The sequence below is a fragment of the Amblyomma maculatum genome, chromosome 10, assembly GCF_055883805.1.
Source record: "Amblyomma maculatum isolate TAMU_Amacu chromosome 10, ASM5588380v1, whole genome shotgun sequence".
Lineage (NCBI taxonomy): Eukaryota > Metazoa > Arthropoda > Arachnida > Ixodida > Ixodidae > Amblyomma > Amblyomma maculatum.
This window is the reverse complement of record NC_139353.1, coordinates 100,831,968-100,850,545: the sequence shown is the minus strand read 5'-3', so window position 1 is coordinate 100,850,545 and position 18,578 is coordinate 100,831,968. Positions and strand designations below refer to the sequence as shown.

Below are 18,578 nucleotides of genomic sequence, written 5' to 3'. Positions count from 1 at the left end.
ACGTGCTTCCAGCATTAACACACGCTCGACCCCATGACTAGAGCACTGCACCTGATTTTCCGGTCCGGGCCCGGCCCATGCCCACCGTTTAAAGGCCGAGCCCAGCCCGGGCCCATAACTCCAAGCCCGGGACTGGGCCTGGCCCATGCACACATGAACCAGGCGCGTACCTGGCCCGCGTTTCCAATATAGGCCCGCCCCAGGCCCGACAAAGTCTGCATGCGCAGGCGCCTTAAAAATGTACTGCTTACCGCCAGTACATAAAAATAAGCCAAGATGAGACAAAAAAAAAAAAAAAGAAACTTACAGTAATAATATTCTCAACAGAGAATTAAGGGCAGTAGTATCTGTAGAAGCAAAGGTTTCGTCGAGAGAGTTTTGGGAAGACATTTTACTCCTTTGTCTACAATACGCTTTCTTTTATTCGGCGTCAAATAAATCACTGGACCAAATTCAGCGGCAGGTTTCCTTCATTTCCGAAAGAAGGTGTATACACAGAAAGCCCCGGCCCGCGGCCCGTTCCCATGCAGTGTTCTACCGACCTCCTGCCCCAATCCCGATCACGTATATAACACAAGCAAATATACGGGACGTCGTGTCAGACAAGTATGGCGAGCTTAGTACGGATCACACATATGCTCTTTCACATATGTACTACAATCAGCTGAATACGGCAGCGACGATGTCTTGCGATGTGTTTGCTAACACGTTGAAATGGCCACAGAGCGTAGCGTGGCGGAACGTCCGTGGCCACGATGCCGATCTTCTCTGTCTCTTACTCAAGTGATTAAGAGAGACTCACGTATACCACTTTCAGGACTAGGTCATACCTCCTAAACCTCCTGCGTCCCTTTTGTTTTCCTGAATACATTCGAGGGGTGCACATACATCATGACTGATGTTTTGTGGTCGTGTGCGCCTCTCAGCCAGCAGTTCTAGTGAAATGATGCCGAGACAGCGAGAAAGCCGAATTGTTATCCTCTCGAACAATCGTCCTCCTAACGCTGCGGACGAGTTCTTCGTTAACTTCCGGGCAAAAGGAGCAACATGCAGTACGACTTGTCTGACGACGGCGACCGCTAATTGACAAAAAAATAAAAATAAAATAAGAATGGAGTTGATAATGAAATTGCTACGCCTTTGTATATGAAGCTGTACACATTATGGTGCGTTACAAAACCTAAGCAGACACAAAAGCAGATGCAGAAGGAGCTGTGTAAGAACATTATGTGTGTCAATATCAAGCGAGACAAAAATGTGTCGTGTAGGCCTATAAAATTTGAAAAATAAATATATAAAAAGGTTGCTTGTATTACGGCCTCCGAGATCACCGTTTGGTGATCTCGGAGGCCATGCTTGTATACATGGTAAAAAGATGTCATAAGTGAAAAAAAAAAATAAATGAGGAAAAAGATCGTTAAAATAGAACAACAAGGGCTATATTTGGGCTAAATGGTGTGAGTTACTACTAAAAGAAGAGACAGAAACATTATTTACTCCTTATAGGTGGCGGGTGCGACACACGTGCGATTAGGCCATTTTGGGATCCATTGGTGACATGTGATACGGTGATACCTTGTTCAAGTTCGCGCTGTTCCAATTTCCCGATGAGTCTTTTGCTGTAGAGTATGTTAATGTAATTCAGGGGCACGACGCAGTCGTCAAACGTAACTCAAAAACCTTGCCGACGTTCAGCGGCCCTTCACAGAAGGTCAATCGGATAAACGTTGCCTGGCTCGAGAGGATAAAAAACGGCGGGCAACTGGCTCATCAAAGCTGTTCGTCGCGCAAGCTGTCAAGTTCAGCCGTAAGTATACAGACTGTTATTGTATTTTTTGCAGATGTAGAACTGGCCCCCTTGCATTGAGCCGGATAGCGTTGCTATTTCGCTGTGGCGGTATGCATGCATGTTTATCAAGAAGGAGGAATAGACTTCGCGTATCTCCTCCACCCGCGTCTGGCGCTTCGCCTCGGATGCTGGCTGGTGCGCGTTGTTCTTCGGTCAGGTTGATCGCGCCCAGCTGGGTCTCAGGGTCAGAGCTGTGCAGGGTCTCCCAGGTTCTTTGGTTATTTATATTTACGGCCCTCCTTGGGGAGAAGGGGCATGCACGTAGTGCTCAACATGTCGACAGTGCAGTAATTTTTTTTTCCCCAATGTTGGTATTAAGGGAGAAAAAAATACGATGTCACGCCACAGAAAGACTTTTGGCACATATCGCAGTGTCCGGATTTTGCAGTGACGTAAACAAGTGGAGCCATGGTTAAAATACTTTATGCTTGTTTCTGTACTCTGAAGGGACGGAAGAGGAAAGTTTTTCGTCAAGAACTGGTCCTAGATACCAAAAACCGGCGTTATTGGGTTTTTCAGATGCCGTAATTTTTTTACCGGCGAATGTTTTTTGGTTAGAACCGGAAAGTACATTGCCTGCTTGTGCCGTCTGTTTTTTTTTTTTTAACGATATTTACTGCCTAAGGGCATCAGTAGGGTATGAGATGAAGAATGAAGAAATGATTAAATTAATGGAAAAAGGTTGGGTGATTTTATGAAGTGAAGGAGTGAGCATGATGTCCCTCCGTCCAAGTGATATACGAGGCAGGATTGTTTGCTGGTAGGCTAGCTATCGCCAAGTGCCGGATTTGTGTCAATTTCAGTGCTGGGCAGTCCCACAGCAAGTGGTGAATGTCGGCTTCAACATTTTTGTTCTTGCATATCGGACACCGTGGGTGGGGATATAAGTGTCCCCGCCCAGGGTGTTCGATATGTAAAAACAAATATGAACGTAGTCATTACTTTTTCAGAGCAAGAGCTCAATTTTGAACTGTGCCATTTGTATGTTAAGGCAAGTGATGTCATTCACAAGCCATAATATAGAGTGAAGCAAAGACGGGTATGAGAATGTCTGCTAATAGGTTTTCTTCTTCCTAGCTGTGCGCAGCAATCTGGAAATATTACTGAATGCAATGCTTGAGGAAGAGGAGGGATATGGTGATGCCCATCGACTGAAGACCAGCAAGGTTTCTGTCTTCTGTACCTTCCATTCGTGTGTTATAGGCCATAATGAGCAAATGTTTTGTATTGCTTTTTAGATTTCTGTAAAAATGTATTGTTTTCCTTCTTTGACAACAGCATAAAATGCTTACGTTTGCAATCTAATCCCTGAGACAGAGTCAGAAATTAAATAGATCTGCGGGCCATTAAGATATGTTTTAAGATCATCATGTAGCAACTTCCTTATTCGAGTTAGCAGTGTGCTGCAGAAGCCTGTTTGAGCCAGAAATCCTGTACAGGGTGGGCGTGAACCCCATGTGTATCGTCCAGCTCCACAGCATCTTGGAGCTGGTAGATTGTCAAATTATTCAGCAGAAAGCTTTTTATGTTATTCAGTAAGTCTGGCACACCAATTTCAGCGAGTTTAACATGCAGTACATTGGCAAAATAAATTATTTTTCTGAGCCTTAATGGGCAGCTTGGTGGCATCACCTGTTGCCTTAGTGTTGATGCTAAGCTTTCACTATTCTCTTAAGTACCACAGCTTGCTATTGAAAATAATGTTCAAATTGCATTCTTCATTATACCATTAGTCTCTTAACATTCCTCCAGGCCTCTTATTGATGAATGACTGCTGCTTGTTAAAAGCTAGGAATCAGTTCTAAATTGTTTGTGTTTAAGCAGTTAAACCTCATTTTTGAAAAAAAAAAAATTATGGTGTTTCTTTTTTGTATAATAGAAGCCAGGAAAAGGAAAGGGGGAGACAGCATCTTAGGCTGGAATTAGATCAAAAGGTAAGCAACTACATGTTTTTGGCTATGTTGAAGTAGTTAGAAGGCTTATCTATGCATAACTCATATTGAATAAAAAATTGTCATTGGCAATTTAAATACACTTTTGCAATATTATGATCCTCCACATAAATAAGAGTTAAAATCAGTCAAAAATTTTTCATATTGTGTCTACTGGAGAAATGAATGGCTTGTTTGCAATTTTAATGGCCTGGGAATGCATCATCATATTATGCATGTAGTGATCACACAGCCTCAGCTCTCTGTGTCAATTTCTACAGGTCATGTTACAGCTAATGATTACTTTTGTAAATGGGGAAGGATTTTCACGGTACAATTGAGTGTCACAATTAAAGGCCTGTGATCAATCATTACATGGCACTCTCTGGCACATTAAATGATTGGCATGGTGCATGTGCAGAATTAGACATATGATGAGGAATGTTTTTCAATGCCTGTCCCAGTCCTATCTGCCATCACTGCAAATTTGTGACTGCCTGCAACCCAGTATTGATTTCAAAGCTCTGGCTTGACTTAGAAAGGGGTCCATTCACAGCTGGTTCATTTATTGCTATGTCTTGAAGCCGGTTAACCATTGGAGGGCCTGTCTAAGAGTGCACTGTCTTAGCTCAGCTAAACTAACAATAAACGAACACGCAGCGCAGTGCTAATACAGTGGAACCCCACTATAGTAAACTCGGATATAGTAAAATGAAACTCTAGTCCCAGTTCCTCTTCCATAAGTGACATCTTTTGCCTAAATGGTAAAAACATTTTTGGTAACAATCAGTTGTCGTAAAGTGCACCTGGCCACGGGGATGTACTTCCCTTGAAATTACATCACTGCACATGCACTACTTAGAATCGAAGGGCAGATATCAAAAAAAAAATGCAAAACTGCTTTTTTAATGGCTTTATCATCAGGCTCACCAACACTAAGGAGCCAACTTTACATAAGCCTTAGAACCGTGAAGGAAAGAATGCAGTGCATAGGATAAAAAAGTAAAGGTGGCTATGAATATGGAAGGAAGGTGGTGCAGTTCACTCAGAAGTAAAAGAGTGGAAAAGCGTAGCAAGAAGTAGGGAAAGAAAGAAATTTCCGAGCTGCAGGGCGAAACACAAGGGAGTGATGGCAAGAAATGTAGGCGCGGCATGTTCAGTTTTGCTGTGCTTGGCTGTCACATACATTTCTCATCTATTGCCTTTTAAATGCCCTAAACAGTGGAGCGCAATGCCGTGTACATTCAAGGCTTTGGTTTTCACATGAAATCACTCAGTTGAACAATAATAGAGTAGAATGTTGAGCTAATTGGTGTAACATCTTGGAAGGAGGCAGCAGAGCAGGGGAACAAAACCGAAGAAGCGCACACAGACACAAGGACAACGCTGCACTGACAACTATATTGATCTGAACCCGCGCATCTTTTCTCCCTTCACTTTACCTCTGCAGTTAACTTATTCCTTATCTTTAACATCCTGCCAACAAGCGTAATCTGATTCCTTTTTCAACAGTACCACTGAAGGCGTGGTAACACACTGGTCTTCCAAGCTCCTGATTGCACGTGCTTCGAAAATTTTCCTTGTTAACCTGTCCTTATTCCTTCTCAAAACCTTCACATTGTGAAGGTCAGCTGGACATTTTTGGTCTTTGCAAATATAAATAAAGCAGCCTCTGCAGTGCACTGAGAGGTTGGTGTCTGACTTCTCCGATATTGCTGCAGCGTGCTCTCTAATTTTGTCATTAATGAATCTTCCTGTTTGTCCAATGTACTGCTTGATGTAGGTTTTTTTTTTTTTTTTAGCGCAAACAAAGACAAGAAAGGCGAGACAATTGCGCTAAAAAAAAACAACCCTACATCAAGATGAACTACCAACTCGCCCAGCAGGAAGTTTTAATCAATGTATTGCTTCCCACAATGTAAGGGAATCTGGTAGACAATCCCCTGGATACAATCGGAGTACCTTGTCTGGTGCGCAGTTTGGCATCTAGACTTAAACTCCTGGTTATTCACTCGAGCAAACTTGCCTTTGGCTCTCTTTTATGTCGCAGGACACAATCCGGATGGCATGTCTGTGTCCAATCTTCATCAAATTATGGGTCAATCCATGAGTATATGGTACCACTGACCACTTATTTCTTTGTTTAAAGAAATAATGTAAAGGGCATCCTCGGAAAAAGGAGCCGTCCAAGCTTACTTTGCGTGCGTCCTTACTGCTGATTCTGATCACATGTCGGTGGCAGCACTTTGCAAAGTGTGGAGGCCACGTGCTCCTGTGTTCTCTCATATTGCTTCTAGCTGTACTATGTCGCATAATTACATGCCAAAGTTATTGGCACGAGCACAAGACTGCCTGTCTTGTTTGCGTGATAGAAAAAGTTATGCGTTCATATAACCTTTACTGTGTTGAAGAGCTGGAAAGGAGCAGACATTTTCTGCCAGCCAAATAGTCTGTCTCATCATCATTATCATCATCCTTTTCTATCCCTTAAAGGCCCCAAGTGGGGTATTACATTGGGGGGGGGGGGATCGATAACATATGTATCAGCGGTCAGGAAATGAAAAACGAGAACAGGCACTACAATGCAGTAATACAACAGCAATACAAGAATGCCATAAATTGTACCTGAGCACAATTCAAAAACTCCTAAAACAGACTATGGGCAGTATAAGAGCAAAAACAAATGCAACATAGACCACAATCACATAAACTCGAAAGAATAAAAATTGCACAGAAAGGAAACCATTGTAGTTGTTCGTTTAGATCGGCAGCAAGTATAGCCGTAAATTTAAATGTCATGCTTGGAGGCTATTGATTCGGATAATTTATTCCATGCTGCAATTGGTCTAGGAAAAAAGGACCTGTTGAAAGCATCAGTGTGACCATGAAGACGCTGAACGCTCATTGAATTATAATGGCAACAAGAAGTGCCTAGTGGCAACTCTAAGAGCAAGTTTGGTCAATGAGGACAAAGTTGTGCAATTTTCCGTCGGAATTTCCAGTGGGTGAAGGTCAAGGGAGGCTTTGATACCAGTTATGTAATCCAAATAATGTGCGCTAAAATGTTGTTATCTGAGCACTGTTGCGATACAGTGCTTGTCGTTCAGACTTAGCACTGTATGCGACTACTTTTTTAGAGTACAAACATTTTCGTTGAATTGGGAACCAGAAATCTTGCATCTAGAAAGAAAAGCGCAAATTTTCTTGGGCTCACTCATTCAGAATGCACCTTGAATATTTTAATCTGAGTGCTCGCTTTGTCTGTTTCATCTGAGGCAGTTGAGACCATTGCGCATTATTTTGAGCAAGTGAGTCCATTTAACCGAGCAGCTGGCGGGTGCGTATGTAGGCACACCTTCTTCCTGTAAGTATTGCTTTATGTACACTGGAATATGGACACTGCCTCCTTGCATTCCAATCTTATAGTTGGTGCTGTGCAGTGGTAGCTCATTCGGCGTTGGTTGTACAATACATAGCTGCCTTTTGTGGTGCCACCTCAAGGACGATTTCTAAACTCTGCAAGTGATACCTTTCTGATTATGTCTGCAGACCTTGTGCAGGAGCAAATGAAAAAAAAAAAAAAAAGAAGGTTATTTTCTAAGGCCCAGACAAAGGCAAATAAGTTTTACTCAGTAGCATTGTTGGTTGCTGCACGACATAGTGCAAATGATTTCTAGCTGAGTAGCATCTTTGTGTTGCTCTGTGCTGTCGGTAGCTAAATAAGTTTGCGAAATTTAAACTTCACCCATCTGAAGCTCCAATGTGCAGTGTTGCTCATGTTTTCTTTCTGTAATGTTCTGTTGTTTTATAGAGTTGCCAGAACTTGTTGACGTCTTCAATACTTCTGGGATGGCTGGTGCAGCAGCAGGAAATACTGGAGGTACTGAGTGTTTTGGCTGTCCTGTAAGTGTTGATCAACTGTTGCAATGAAAATTAAGTTAACCTGTAGCCCTTTATAAGAGGCACCTATTCTGCATTATTTTTTTATACCCGTTGCTAAGCATTATTCTCTCAGAAAGTACTGTGTGTCAAGTTGGGTAGTGTAAATGCCTCATTGGGGCACTGAAAATTGACCTGACAGAGCTGCACAGTCTAAGCAGTAAGAAATCTAATCAGCCCAGATACACCTTCAGTTTTACTATGAACAGAAGAGTTTAACATCAAGTCTAAACAATGTTTGTTGCGCTGTTGGGACCATGAAGGTGGCACATCTATTAGATCAAAGTAGGGAATTCGCTTGTAGGATGAAAGAGCACTGAACAAGTGTAGAGGGGGAGCCTCAGTTAGCAAGCCGAGCCAACATTTCGACAAGGGGACTTGTCTTCGTCTGGGCAGCACAATTACTAGTGGAGGTTTTAAATACGGTTTTGCTTCCGAAGAAGACAATCTAGGGGGGGGGGGGGGGGGAAAGAAGCAGGGCGAGAAGTGAAAGAATGTTTCCTTGGGTATGAATTTCTATGAGCATGGAACCAGTGCTTTCATCATCGCATGAAAAAAAAAAAAAAAAGCAGCAGCAGCAAGAAAATTTAATATGCAAAGTAAACGATTGTCAGCACCTAAAGCAGGTTCGATGCTGACACGTGTTTCTTGAAAGGGGACAGGTAGAACGAAAGGAAGATGGTTTACCCGGTATGAAGAAGTACTGAACAAGGGTAAAAGGGGTGCGCCTCAGTTCACAGGTCGAGCCAACTTTTCGACAAGTGGACTTGTTTTCGTCTGGGCAAAGTGATTGTCACTGGCAAGGGTTTAAATATTCTTTTGCTTTCGAAGAAGAAAAGATTAGGAGGGGAAAGTGGGTAAGAAGAAAGTAGGTGAAGGAGTGTGGAGGGGAGGATGGGTGAGAAGGAAGTAGGTCATGCAGTGAAAAAATAAATAAATCTTCAGTATGTATTTCTCAGCCTGGAACCAGGGATCTTGTGGTGGCCTGCAAAAGAAGTAAAAGCAGCATACCAGGAAAAACTAAAATACCTGATAGATGATTTGTCACCACTTAAGAGGGTTTGGTGCAGATACACCTGACAAAGGGACAGGCTTTGCAAAGGGCCCTGATAAGGAATATATCTAAGGGGGCCAATTCTTAAAACTTTCTGCAAAGCTGGTGGTGGTGGTGGGGGGGGGGGGGAGGTTAGTACAAAGTCACAGGATAATAACTGCACAGTGAACCACAAATGACATGCAAAAGAAAAAGTTTGAGGACAAACTCAAGCAACAAGTGATAAGGGGGAAATGTGTTTGGAGAAGCATGTACAGCTTATGCTATTGCAGAAGGGAATAGAGTGTACATGCGTTGTGAATAAACTGTACAATTAACGCTATGTGGGATTGTTTCCACAAATAGTTATATTGCATAGGGAATATACTTAAGGGATTCTCTTAAGTGGTGACTAATAATCTACCCGGTATTGTAGTTTTTCCTGGTATGCTGTTTTACTTCTTTTGCTGGCCACAGGATCCCTGGTTCCAGGCTGAGAAATACATACTGAAGATGTTTTTTTTTTGTTCACTCCATGACCTACTTTCTTCTCATCTTCTCACCCATCCTCCCCTCCCCACTCCTTCACCTGCTTTATTCTCACCCACTTTCACCTCCACAGCTTTTCTTCTTTGGAAGCAACAGCGTATTTAAACCCCTGCCACTGATGATCGCTTTGCCCAGACGAAGACAAGTCCACTTGTCGAAACGTTGGCTCGACCTGCAAACTGAGATGTACCCCTTTTACATTTTAGGAAACGTAGCGCAAAGAAGACAAGGACAAATGCAAACGCACCAACTCACCCAATTCAGCATTCTTGTACCCCTTTTACCTTTGTTCAGTGCTCCTTCATACATTGAAAGGGACAAGCATTCCAAAGGGACCTGATGAGCAATACAGCTAGCTGCATGGGAACAGCTATCAAGAGGTTTTGGAAAGGGGAGAGAAGGACAAAAAAAATTAAAATAACAACAAATCAGAGTATACTATACCTGCCAAGCATGGCATTATCTGAAACGATTCAAGGGGAAACCAAAGTAAGAAGTAATGAGAAACGAACATGTTTGAAAAAACACTTGGAGCTTTTGCTATTACAGGAGGGGGGCGGGGATACAGAGTATGTACAGGCTGTTTCACACTTAGGGGAAAACTCGGAGCGAGTGGCATCGCGATGCGGCGAGCGCTGCAATCGGGAGCCGCCAACAGCTCGAGCATGCGCAGATGCTCGAGGGGCGGAGTCTAAGCCGCGTCGTCTGCTACGACTCTCGGCGCTCGCCGGGAAGGGCACCACTCTGGGCAGTGCGCGGTTTTCGTTGTTTTGCGGCAACTAAGCCGATATGCTGCACTAAAATTTTGCGACGCCAGCCTCTTGGCCTTCATTTGCGAAACTGAGGTTGTGCACACTTCCCCTGACAGCATGCTTCTTTTTTTTCATCATCGGGATACTGACCGCGAGCAGGTGTATTTGTCCACTGTGTCTGCTGCAGTAATACGCCGCGACTAGAAAGAGACACAGAAACGTGTGCGCAGTGTGCTCAGTCTTTATTTAATCACGAGAGAAAAATTTAATAAATGAAAAACAGTTCCCAAACGGCTGTAGAAGTAAGACACAATGAAACAAACCGATACGAATGAAGGAAATATATGCTGACGGTGCTGCGTCTCGGCAATACTGTCTTACCCTCACACACCGGTGCCCGCCGGCGGGAAAAGGCGCACGTCAAGCTCCGAACTTAACTTAGTATCTCGTCATGTCTCCACCAGCAGCAATGACAGCGCTCATTCTGGATGGCAGTGAGGCGTAAAGTGACTCGGTAAGGGACTGGTTCATGCGCAGCGCTTCCCATTCGGCGATAGTTGTGGACCAGAGCCTATCCTCGGACAGCCCATGCAGAGCGTGGCGCGCCAAAGATGCTTTTAACTATCCCCAAACATTTTCTATAATGTTGAGGTCCGGTGACTGGGGCGGCCACTCGAGCACAGTAACACCGCGCTCTTCGAGCAGCTCGTTCACAACGCGAGCGGTGTGCATGGGCGACCTGTCTTGCTGAAATATGTAGTCGCCTTCTGGGAATGGGCCGTCAAGAATGTAAGGAATCAAAACGTCGCCTATAATTCCCGCGTACTTTTCGGCGGTGAACTTTCCTTCGAGACGTATTAGCGGTCCAAGTCCATCTTTACTGATGCATGCCCAAACGCTGACACTTGTACGCCCGCTCGCCGCGACCCGTTGCAGATACTGAGACATGTAGCTGAAAAAAAAAAAGCGAAAAAGCGTCCATTGAGTTCCGATATTTTAAACCACATGCCTCAACCTTTCTTCGAATCTGGGCTAGCTTCACTTTACTGGTTCATGTTCACAGAACCGTTGCGAGTGCTGGTTCAAATCACAAGCTCATGCACCCTCCGTAGACTCGGTGATTAAATTGCAATACAGGCTGAAATAAGTGATGTCATTGCGGCGCTTTAGGTCAATTTAATAAGCAGTTCCAGTAACCAAATATATTTAAATATTTGTTAGACCAAGGACTATTTTCTGACGTTTTATGATTCATCTGCCGGATGCTGAAAAAATAAGGCTAGAGCCGTACCTCTTTAGAAAAACGTAAATATTATATGTTAATCTCCAGATTTAGCAAATGAATAATTAGTGGGTATACAGTAAAGACTATACCGTGTCTTGACAGGGCGCCACACTCGTGCTCTTTCGTCACCAGTGGTCGTAAAAGTGGATTCGTCACTGAAGACAACATTTTTCCACTCTTCAATGGACCACCTCTCATGTTCTCTTGCAAAACCTAGCCGCTTTGCCTTATTCTCATTCCGAAGCAGAGGTTTTTGAGCTGCCGCTCTACTCTTCAGGCCTGCTTCATTCAGTCTCCGCCTGACGGTAGCCTTCGATGCCTTCAGCTTCAAGCTTTGCTTTATTTCTTGAAGTGATGCGCGGGGGGCGTCTGCAGCAGCCGCAACTATCCACAAATCCTCATCTTCTGTTGTGGCCCTTGGCGGACGTCCACGGGGAGCATCCTTGATGCGTCCTTCTTTCTTGTATGCTTGTAAAATCCTGTTCACAGCTTTTAGAGATCTTCCCATAATATCAGCTATCTTTTTTTGAGTATAGTCCCTGCAATATAGTTCTACAATTTTGAATCAGTCTTTCTCCGGAATACGGGCCATGTGCACAAGACAAAATCTTATCGCCGACGGTATAGTACCGCTCTTGTCAAATAAAAAAGCTGGAATGAGGCAGGGAAGATGAGCGCCGAGAGCAGTCTTCAATCTTTTAAAGCTACCGGTATCTTTATCGAGTCACGCCAGTATTTTCGCAGCAGTGACTGAAGGAAGATGACGAGGCTTGTTGGCTTTTCAGCACTATTTCTTTTGACCTTAAGCAGTTTAAAAAACGAAAATCACCAGTAGGTCCACCACTAATACCTCATGGCGCGTACTTTGATTTGAGGTCCCTGACGGAGACAATTTACACACTGCTGCCTTCTAGAATGAGCACTGTTATCGCTGTGGCTGGGGACATGAAGATATACTAGGTGAAGTTCCAAGCGTGACGTGCGCGTTTTCCGGCCGGCGGGCACGGCTGTCTGGGGGTAATAAAGTGTTGTCGAGATGCAGCACCGTCAGCATCCATATCTTCCTGTAGAGATTTCTTTCAATCGTATCAGATCGTTTCATTGTATTAGACTCGTACAGCCGCATGGGCTATTTTGCGTTTAGTAATTTTTCATTTCGTGGTCCAATAAAGGCTGAACGCACTGCGCGCAGTTTAGTGTCAGTTCTTGGATTATTACGGGAACGCACACTGGGGATAGGGCTGCTCGCATTTAGTACCCTTGCCCTCCTAATAAAGAGAAAGTGACACATGCTCTGAAGGGAAGTCTTTACAGGCCCATTGTTGGCAATGAAGGCCTACATGCTGGCGTCGCAAAATTTTAGTGCAGCATATCGGCTTAGTTGCCGCAAAACAACGAAAACCGCGCACTGCCCAGAGTGGTGCCCTTCCCGGCGAGCGCCGAGCGTCGTAGCAGACGACGCGGCTTAGACTCCGCCCCTCGAGCGTCTGCGCATGCTCGAGCTGCTGGCGGCTCCCGATTGCAGCGCTCGCCGTTTCGCGATGCCACTCGCTCCGAGTTTTCCCCTGAGTGTGAAACAGCCTGTACATATGCTATGAATAAAGTGTACTATTTACACTTTATGGGATTGTTGTCATGACTAGTTGTGGCAGAGAGGAAATATATTTAAGGAATACTAATGCTTCTTTCAAGATATTGTTGCAAGATAACGACAACGAAGTGTTTCCTTCACTTGCCTTTTGGAAGGGACAAGGAGATGACAACAAAGTGGGCCTGGTTCCATGTTGCTGCTCGCGGCTATGCTTGTTGAGGCTGTTGTAAATATACTGTAAATACATAGTTTCCACGTAACAATATTTGCTCCTGTTGGTTCCAATCTTCTAAATTTATGGATTAGATATGCCACCCTATATTTTGTGTCCCTTGAAGATTTAAAGCCCAACATGGAGAATAAATAAATAAATTTCAATAACCTTACGGCCCATCTGATTGAAATGCTGGGAAGCTGCTTTTGGGAGGTTTTTGCCTGTGTCTGCCCGATGTTCATTTACCCTTCTGTTCATTGATTGCCCAGTCTCTTTCGGACAAGTTCGGAGCCATAATTGAAAACCTGCTTGAAAAGCCATGCCCTTTGCTGACTGCAAATATCGCTCTGTAGGATGAGTAAATGAATGCGCTTCTTCGACTGCGATGGGCAAGGCACTGATGCGTGGGGTGCAGCACAGATGTCCGCACAGCTTCTCCGCACCTCCAGTTCCCCCAATTTACTGCATGTAACACACTGCTCCCCTGCAAGTCCACCGTCGTCTGGGGAAGCCATCGCGCAGGGCAAGCCACGAAACTTTCGCTTACCAGTGACGACTTGAAATGTGCCCATGCCACAAAAGTGTAATGCGATGATTAATTACAGTACTGGTACCGGCAGCTGATCAGAGTTATCAAAGCTTATGCTACGCCGCACGTTCAGACTATAAGGATGGTCGACTCTGGCAAAAAAAAAAAGAAAAAAAAAAACAGATCTCCCGCTCCAAGCGGCCTGGAGTAGAAGTTGCAGTGAAGGCATGTCGTGAATGTGGCAGTTAGTCTTACCGCCATATTCACGACTGCGCCTTCACTCTAACTTCTACTCCAAGCGGCCCCCGAGGCCCGTTTTTCGTTTCAGAAAACAACCTCCACTCGAATAACTCCCAACAGTGGCAGAGAGAACTCGAGTTTTCTCAAGAATCTCTAGTCCGCAGTGCCGCTGCCTTGGCGCCGCTCCTCGACCACTCCACTTGTAAACACTGAGGACATCACATCGTTTGCTCGCTGTGTGGACTTTGTTCTACCGGTATACCAAACTTCACGAAAGTGGATATGACGAGGATGCACCAAACCTTTCTCTAAAGCATTGGCTGAAAGTGACAGCGAGCCAGGACATCTGGCACGTTATAGTTTTACAGGTGTGGCCGTAGCCTCTTGCTGCCCGTGCCGAGCTTTTATAACTGTGATCAGCCGCCGGTACCAGTACTATAATTGATTATCGCATTATGCGTCTGTGGTGTGGGTACATTTCAAGTCGTTGCCGATGAAGCGAACAACTTTTCGGAGCCTACTGAGTGCAGAGTTGAGGCGCGCATTTCACGGTTAATGGTGAGCTTGCTTGCAGGTGGACTCAAGCTGTGGGGGAGGCGCACTCCTTCCATAGCTCGCCTTGTCTGATGAACGGCGGCAAACTTGTCGTGGGGGAACAGCATGTCACATGCACTAAGCTGGGGTGCACCGAAGGTGCGGTGGGGCTGTGCGGACATCTGTGCTGCACCCCACGCATCAATGGCTTGCCTGTCACCTGAGGGTACGTAGTGCGTCTTCGGACGCGCGGCACTGTCGAGGGAGTGCATTGGTGTGCTTGTCCTACGGAAGGATATTCGCTGCCAGCAAAGGCATTCTCTTCAAGCACATTTTCAGTTAGGGCTCCGAATTCAGTGTGTATGCGCTGAAACGCACTGTGAAGCAGCATGCAGGTTTTCACCGTTTGCCCCCGAGCCCTCTGAAGGCCAAAGCCATGTTCATAGAAAGTGCCGGCTTTTACTTTTTTTTTTTTTTCAAATGTATTTTGATGTCTGTCAAAGCATGGCAATAAAAAAAAAAAAGGCAAAGCAGCAAAGGGCGAGAACATCTCACAACAAACAAATAAAACTCTGTCACCAGCAGCGACTGTTGCCAGGCGCAAAAGCATTTTTGGTAGTTTTTCACAGCCACCCTTTTCATCTAGCCCACAAAACAAGTTCCACTATGCTCTTAACATCGAACTTGCTTGCGAAGGTTGTTGAAGACTCAACATGAAAAACTAAGCGTGCTACTTTAGCACACAGTTTTCGGGCCAAAAGTACGCCTTAATTTCATCCCCATACGCCATTTGCGCTGCTTCGAGTAGAGAGAGAACTTGTCAGAGGAAATGCAGAGTTGGATTCATGAATCCTAATTGGCCCTGAAGTGGAGGAGTGGCTGTTTTCTCCACTCCAAGCACTGGTGGTAGAGCGTCGAGTCGAGGCACGTTTACAGTATGGGCGCTAGTTTGCATTCATGTGAGAAAACCATTGAGAACTTATAGTACAAGAATCAAACTGAACTTGGTGGTCTATATTGCAGAGACTTTCAGTTTGCACATCCCATTCCTATTATACCTGCAATGCAGCTGCAGGCTTTCAGGCACCGTTAAAACATTCACAGCGCCAATTGGTTTCGTATTGAGTGGGAGCACCCATTTCATGGCAGTTGTATCAACACATGAAGCTTATGATAATTTTTGATGGCAATGTTTGTACCTCCAGCCGTCAGTCAGGATTTTAATTGAGATGTCCCAAGTTTGGTCAAAAGGTTTTCTGTGGGTAAAATTAATGGTAGAGCACCTGTTGGGAGCAGCTTGGCTCCACAGAAAATTAACTGTACTGATATTTTGAGGTATGCAATTGTATGTTACCAAAGCTTTACTTGTTTCGTTTGCTGTTTCTTCCAAATTCGCTTGTATTATAGTCACAAATGCATGCATTCAAGATTAAGCGGAAAGGGAAGGGTTTGAAAACTTGGGTTTTGTATTTTCTACACCGCTAAAAGACAAACTGTTCATGCAGTGAAGTTCGTAATATAACAGTGTTTTTTTTTATATAAATGCTGCTGTGTAAAAACAAAATTTCGTTGTAAATTAGGATGGATTAGGGCGGACGTTAAGAAGCGGAGATTTTTTTTTCTTGTTTTTTTGCCAGAGTCGACCGTCCTTGTCGCCTGAACGTGCGGAGTAGCATAAGCTATGGTGGATGCGAATGTTAAGAAGCGGCACATTTATCTTTTTTTTTTTTTTTTTTGCGAGAGTTGTCCATTCTTGCATTTATAAATCAACGAAAGCATGCAGTCAGCTGTGATCATGACACCGGCTTTTAGAAGGGCGGTACTGGTATATCTAACCTGGCCAGATTTGGGCTGCATTTGAGAATTTTATTCACTTATTTTGCGTAAATAGGGGCTGCCATATTTGTTACAGCTTACAGTATTTATTATTTTGTTACAGTATTTGGTTGTTTTAAATGTTAAAATAGGTCTTTAATTTGTGTCTTGTTTCCTTCCTCTTCAGTTCATGCGATGTCAAAATTTCCCCACCTACCTTACTCTATGGTCCAGAGTTTTTTTGCGTCACAAATTCAACAATGCAGCGAGTGCATTGAAGAAAGCAAGTAAAGAATCATAAACAGGAAGGGTCAGGGTTCGGGCTAGTGGGTAATCTACATGAGGTTCCATAGTGCACATTAAAGAAGGGACAGAACACGAGCGCTCGTGTTCGGTCCTTTCTTTGATGCACGCTATGGAACCTCATGCATAAACGGGAAGTATGTTTCATTTCTCATTCTCTGATAAAAAAAAAAATATATGCTTCCAAGATTCTAACCCGCACTCCTTTATTCTGAAAAATGGAACTATTATATTCATGTCAGAATCAGATAAAAAAACAGAATGCCCCATTGTGGTTTCCATTACAGGTTGGTGGCTTTGCCATAGTCTACATTTCAAATACGGCGTTTCAGACATTGCGGTTTCCAACTCCAGCTCAGCTTTTTTACTTTTGTTTTGTCATCATTCATAACCATGTTAAGAAGGAATGAACCATCTGGTTTCTAAAGCTTGTTCTTGTAGCAGTATATGATTGTTAATTGGAATGTTAAAAAGCCTACTTTAATTTGTGTCTTGTTTTCTTCCTTTTCAGTCCACGTTGCGTCCAAAGTTTGGAACCTATCCAGATCTGCGGTCCGGACTTTCTACTTGCTTTCGTTTAGCACGAGATCAGTGTTTTGTTACTCTATATATTGGTGTATTGTAGCACTGTTTCTTAAAAATTAAACTCTGTAAATAGATATTGAGTGGCATAGGCGTATTTCTTTTCCATGGACTGTATTGTGATTTAATGTGTGATATGATATGGCCGAAATTGTTTGCTGCGAGTACTATGAAAGACCCCATAGTGGAGGGCTTTGGAAATTTCGACCACCTGGGGTTCTTTAATGTGCACTGACATTGCACAGCACTCAGGCGCCTTGCTTTCCACCTCCATCGAAAAGTTGCTCCTGCGGCCAGGATTCGATCCCACATCCTCGGGCACAGAAGTCTTGCACCCTAACCACCGCACCACCACGGTGGGTCATTGTACTCAAATGCTTCAAATAAAGATATAAAGGAAGTTGTGTCACATATATTCAGACTGGGTGGGTAAAATACGGACGGAAATAACGGTAAGTTAGCTTAAGTAACATTGACTTTTGAAAACTGTCAACCAAGGAGCATGAAAAAGGGTCATGACAATGGACACAAATGTCGCATTGAGGTGTTTGTCGGTATTGCCCTTCATTTATGTTTCTCGGTAGCTAGTTTTCAAAATGTCGGACGTATTTTCAGCATTTGGCAGCTATATTTTTGGTGCATTTTTGCAACATTTTTGTAATGCATCAAAAATATGAGCGCATCACATTTTTCATGTATTTTTAGTGCATTCCGAGAATGGTATAAATTTATGCTTTTAGTATATTATTAGTATATTTTTCTTGGTTTGGAAAATATAACTGCAACATATTTGTAATGCTCCAAAAAATATGAGCGCATCCTATTTTTCATATATTTTTAATCCATTCCAAGGGTACTTTCTCCCAGCATGAAAAATAGGTCAAGTACATTAGTAATACTTTCAAAGTACATTGTCAGTCTATTGGTGGAAGATTTTGCGAACCCTGCCAAGCTGAAGAAAGTACATTTTCAGTATGTTAGAAATATGCTCAATAGGCGAAAAGCATATTTTAAACATATTTATATTAAGATATGCAGTGTTGTACTCCTAGTATATTTATAACATATTTGTATGGCATTGGGACAAAAAAATGCGAAATTAATACGAAATAAATACAATGCGTTTGAAGTACATTTTTAGTGTGCCTGTTTTTTGCTAAGGGGCAAGAGCCCACTGTCAGAACGAAGCATGGTCTTACTGATAGGTTTCCGATTGAGAAAGGAGTTAGACAAGGCTACATACTGTCGCCCGGCGTATTTAACCTATATGCTGAGCGCATCATGAGGAAGGCTGGTCTGGACAAGTCTTCAGCTGGAGTGAAGATTGCTGGGAAACGTATCAACAACCTTAGATATGCGGATGATACCACTTTAATGGCAGAAAGTGAAGTGAAACATAGGAGACTTTTGAAGCGCGTACAAGAAGAGAGTG

The 18,578-nt window shown here is 43.6% G+C and overlaps 1 long non-coding RNA gene across 2 annotated transcripts; it reads left to right on the top strand.

Annotated features, from left to right (window-relative positions):
* The first annotated feature begins 1,523 nt into the window (after window positions 1–1,523).
* Window positions 1,524–18,287, top strand: LOC146177138 (uncharacterized). 2 transcript variants are annotated; one of them, XR_014701611.1, is made up of 5 exons: window positions 1,524–1,807; window positions 2,927–3,015; window positions 3,729–3,783; window positions 7,592–7,660; window positions 17,076–18,287. It is a non-coding gene; the product is annotated as an uncharacterized LOC146177138 (long non-coding RNA). The 2 variants fall into 2 exon arrangements; XR_014701610.1 differs by having other exon boundaries at window positions 7,592–7,683.
* The last annotated feature ends 291 nt before the right edge of the window (window positions 18,288–18,578 follow it).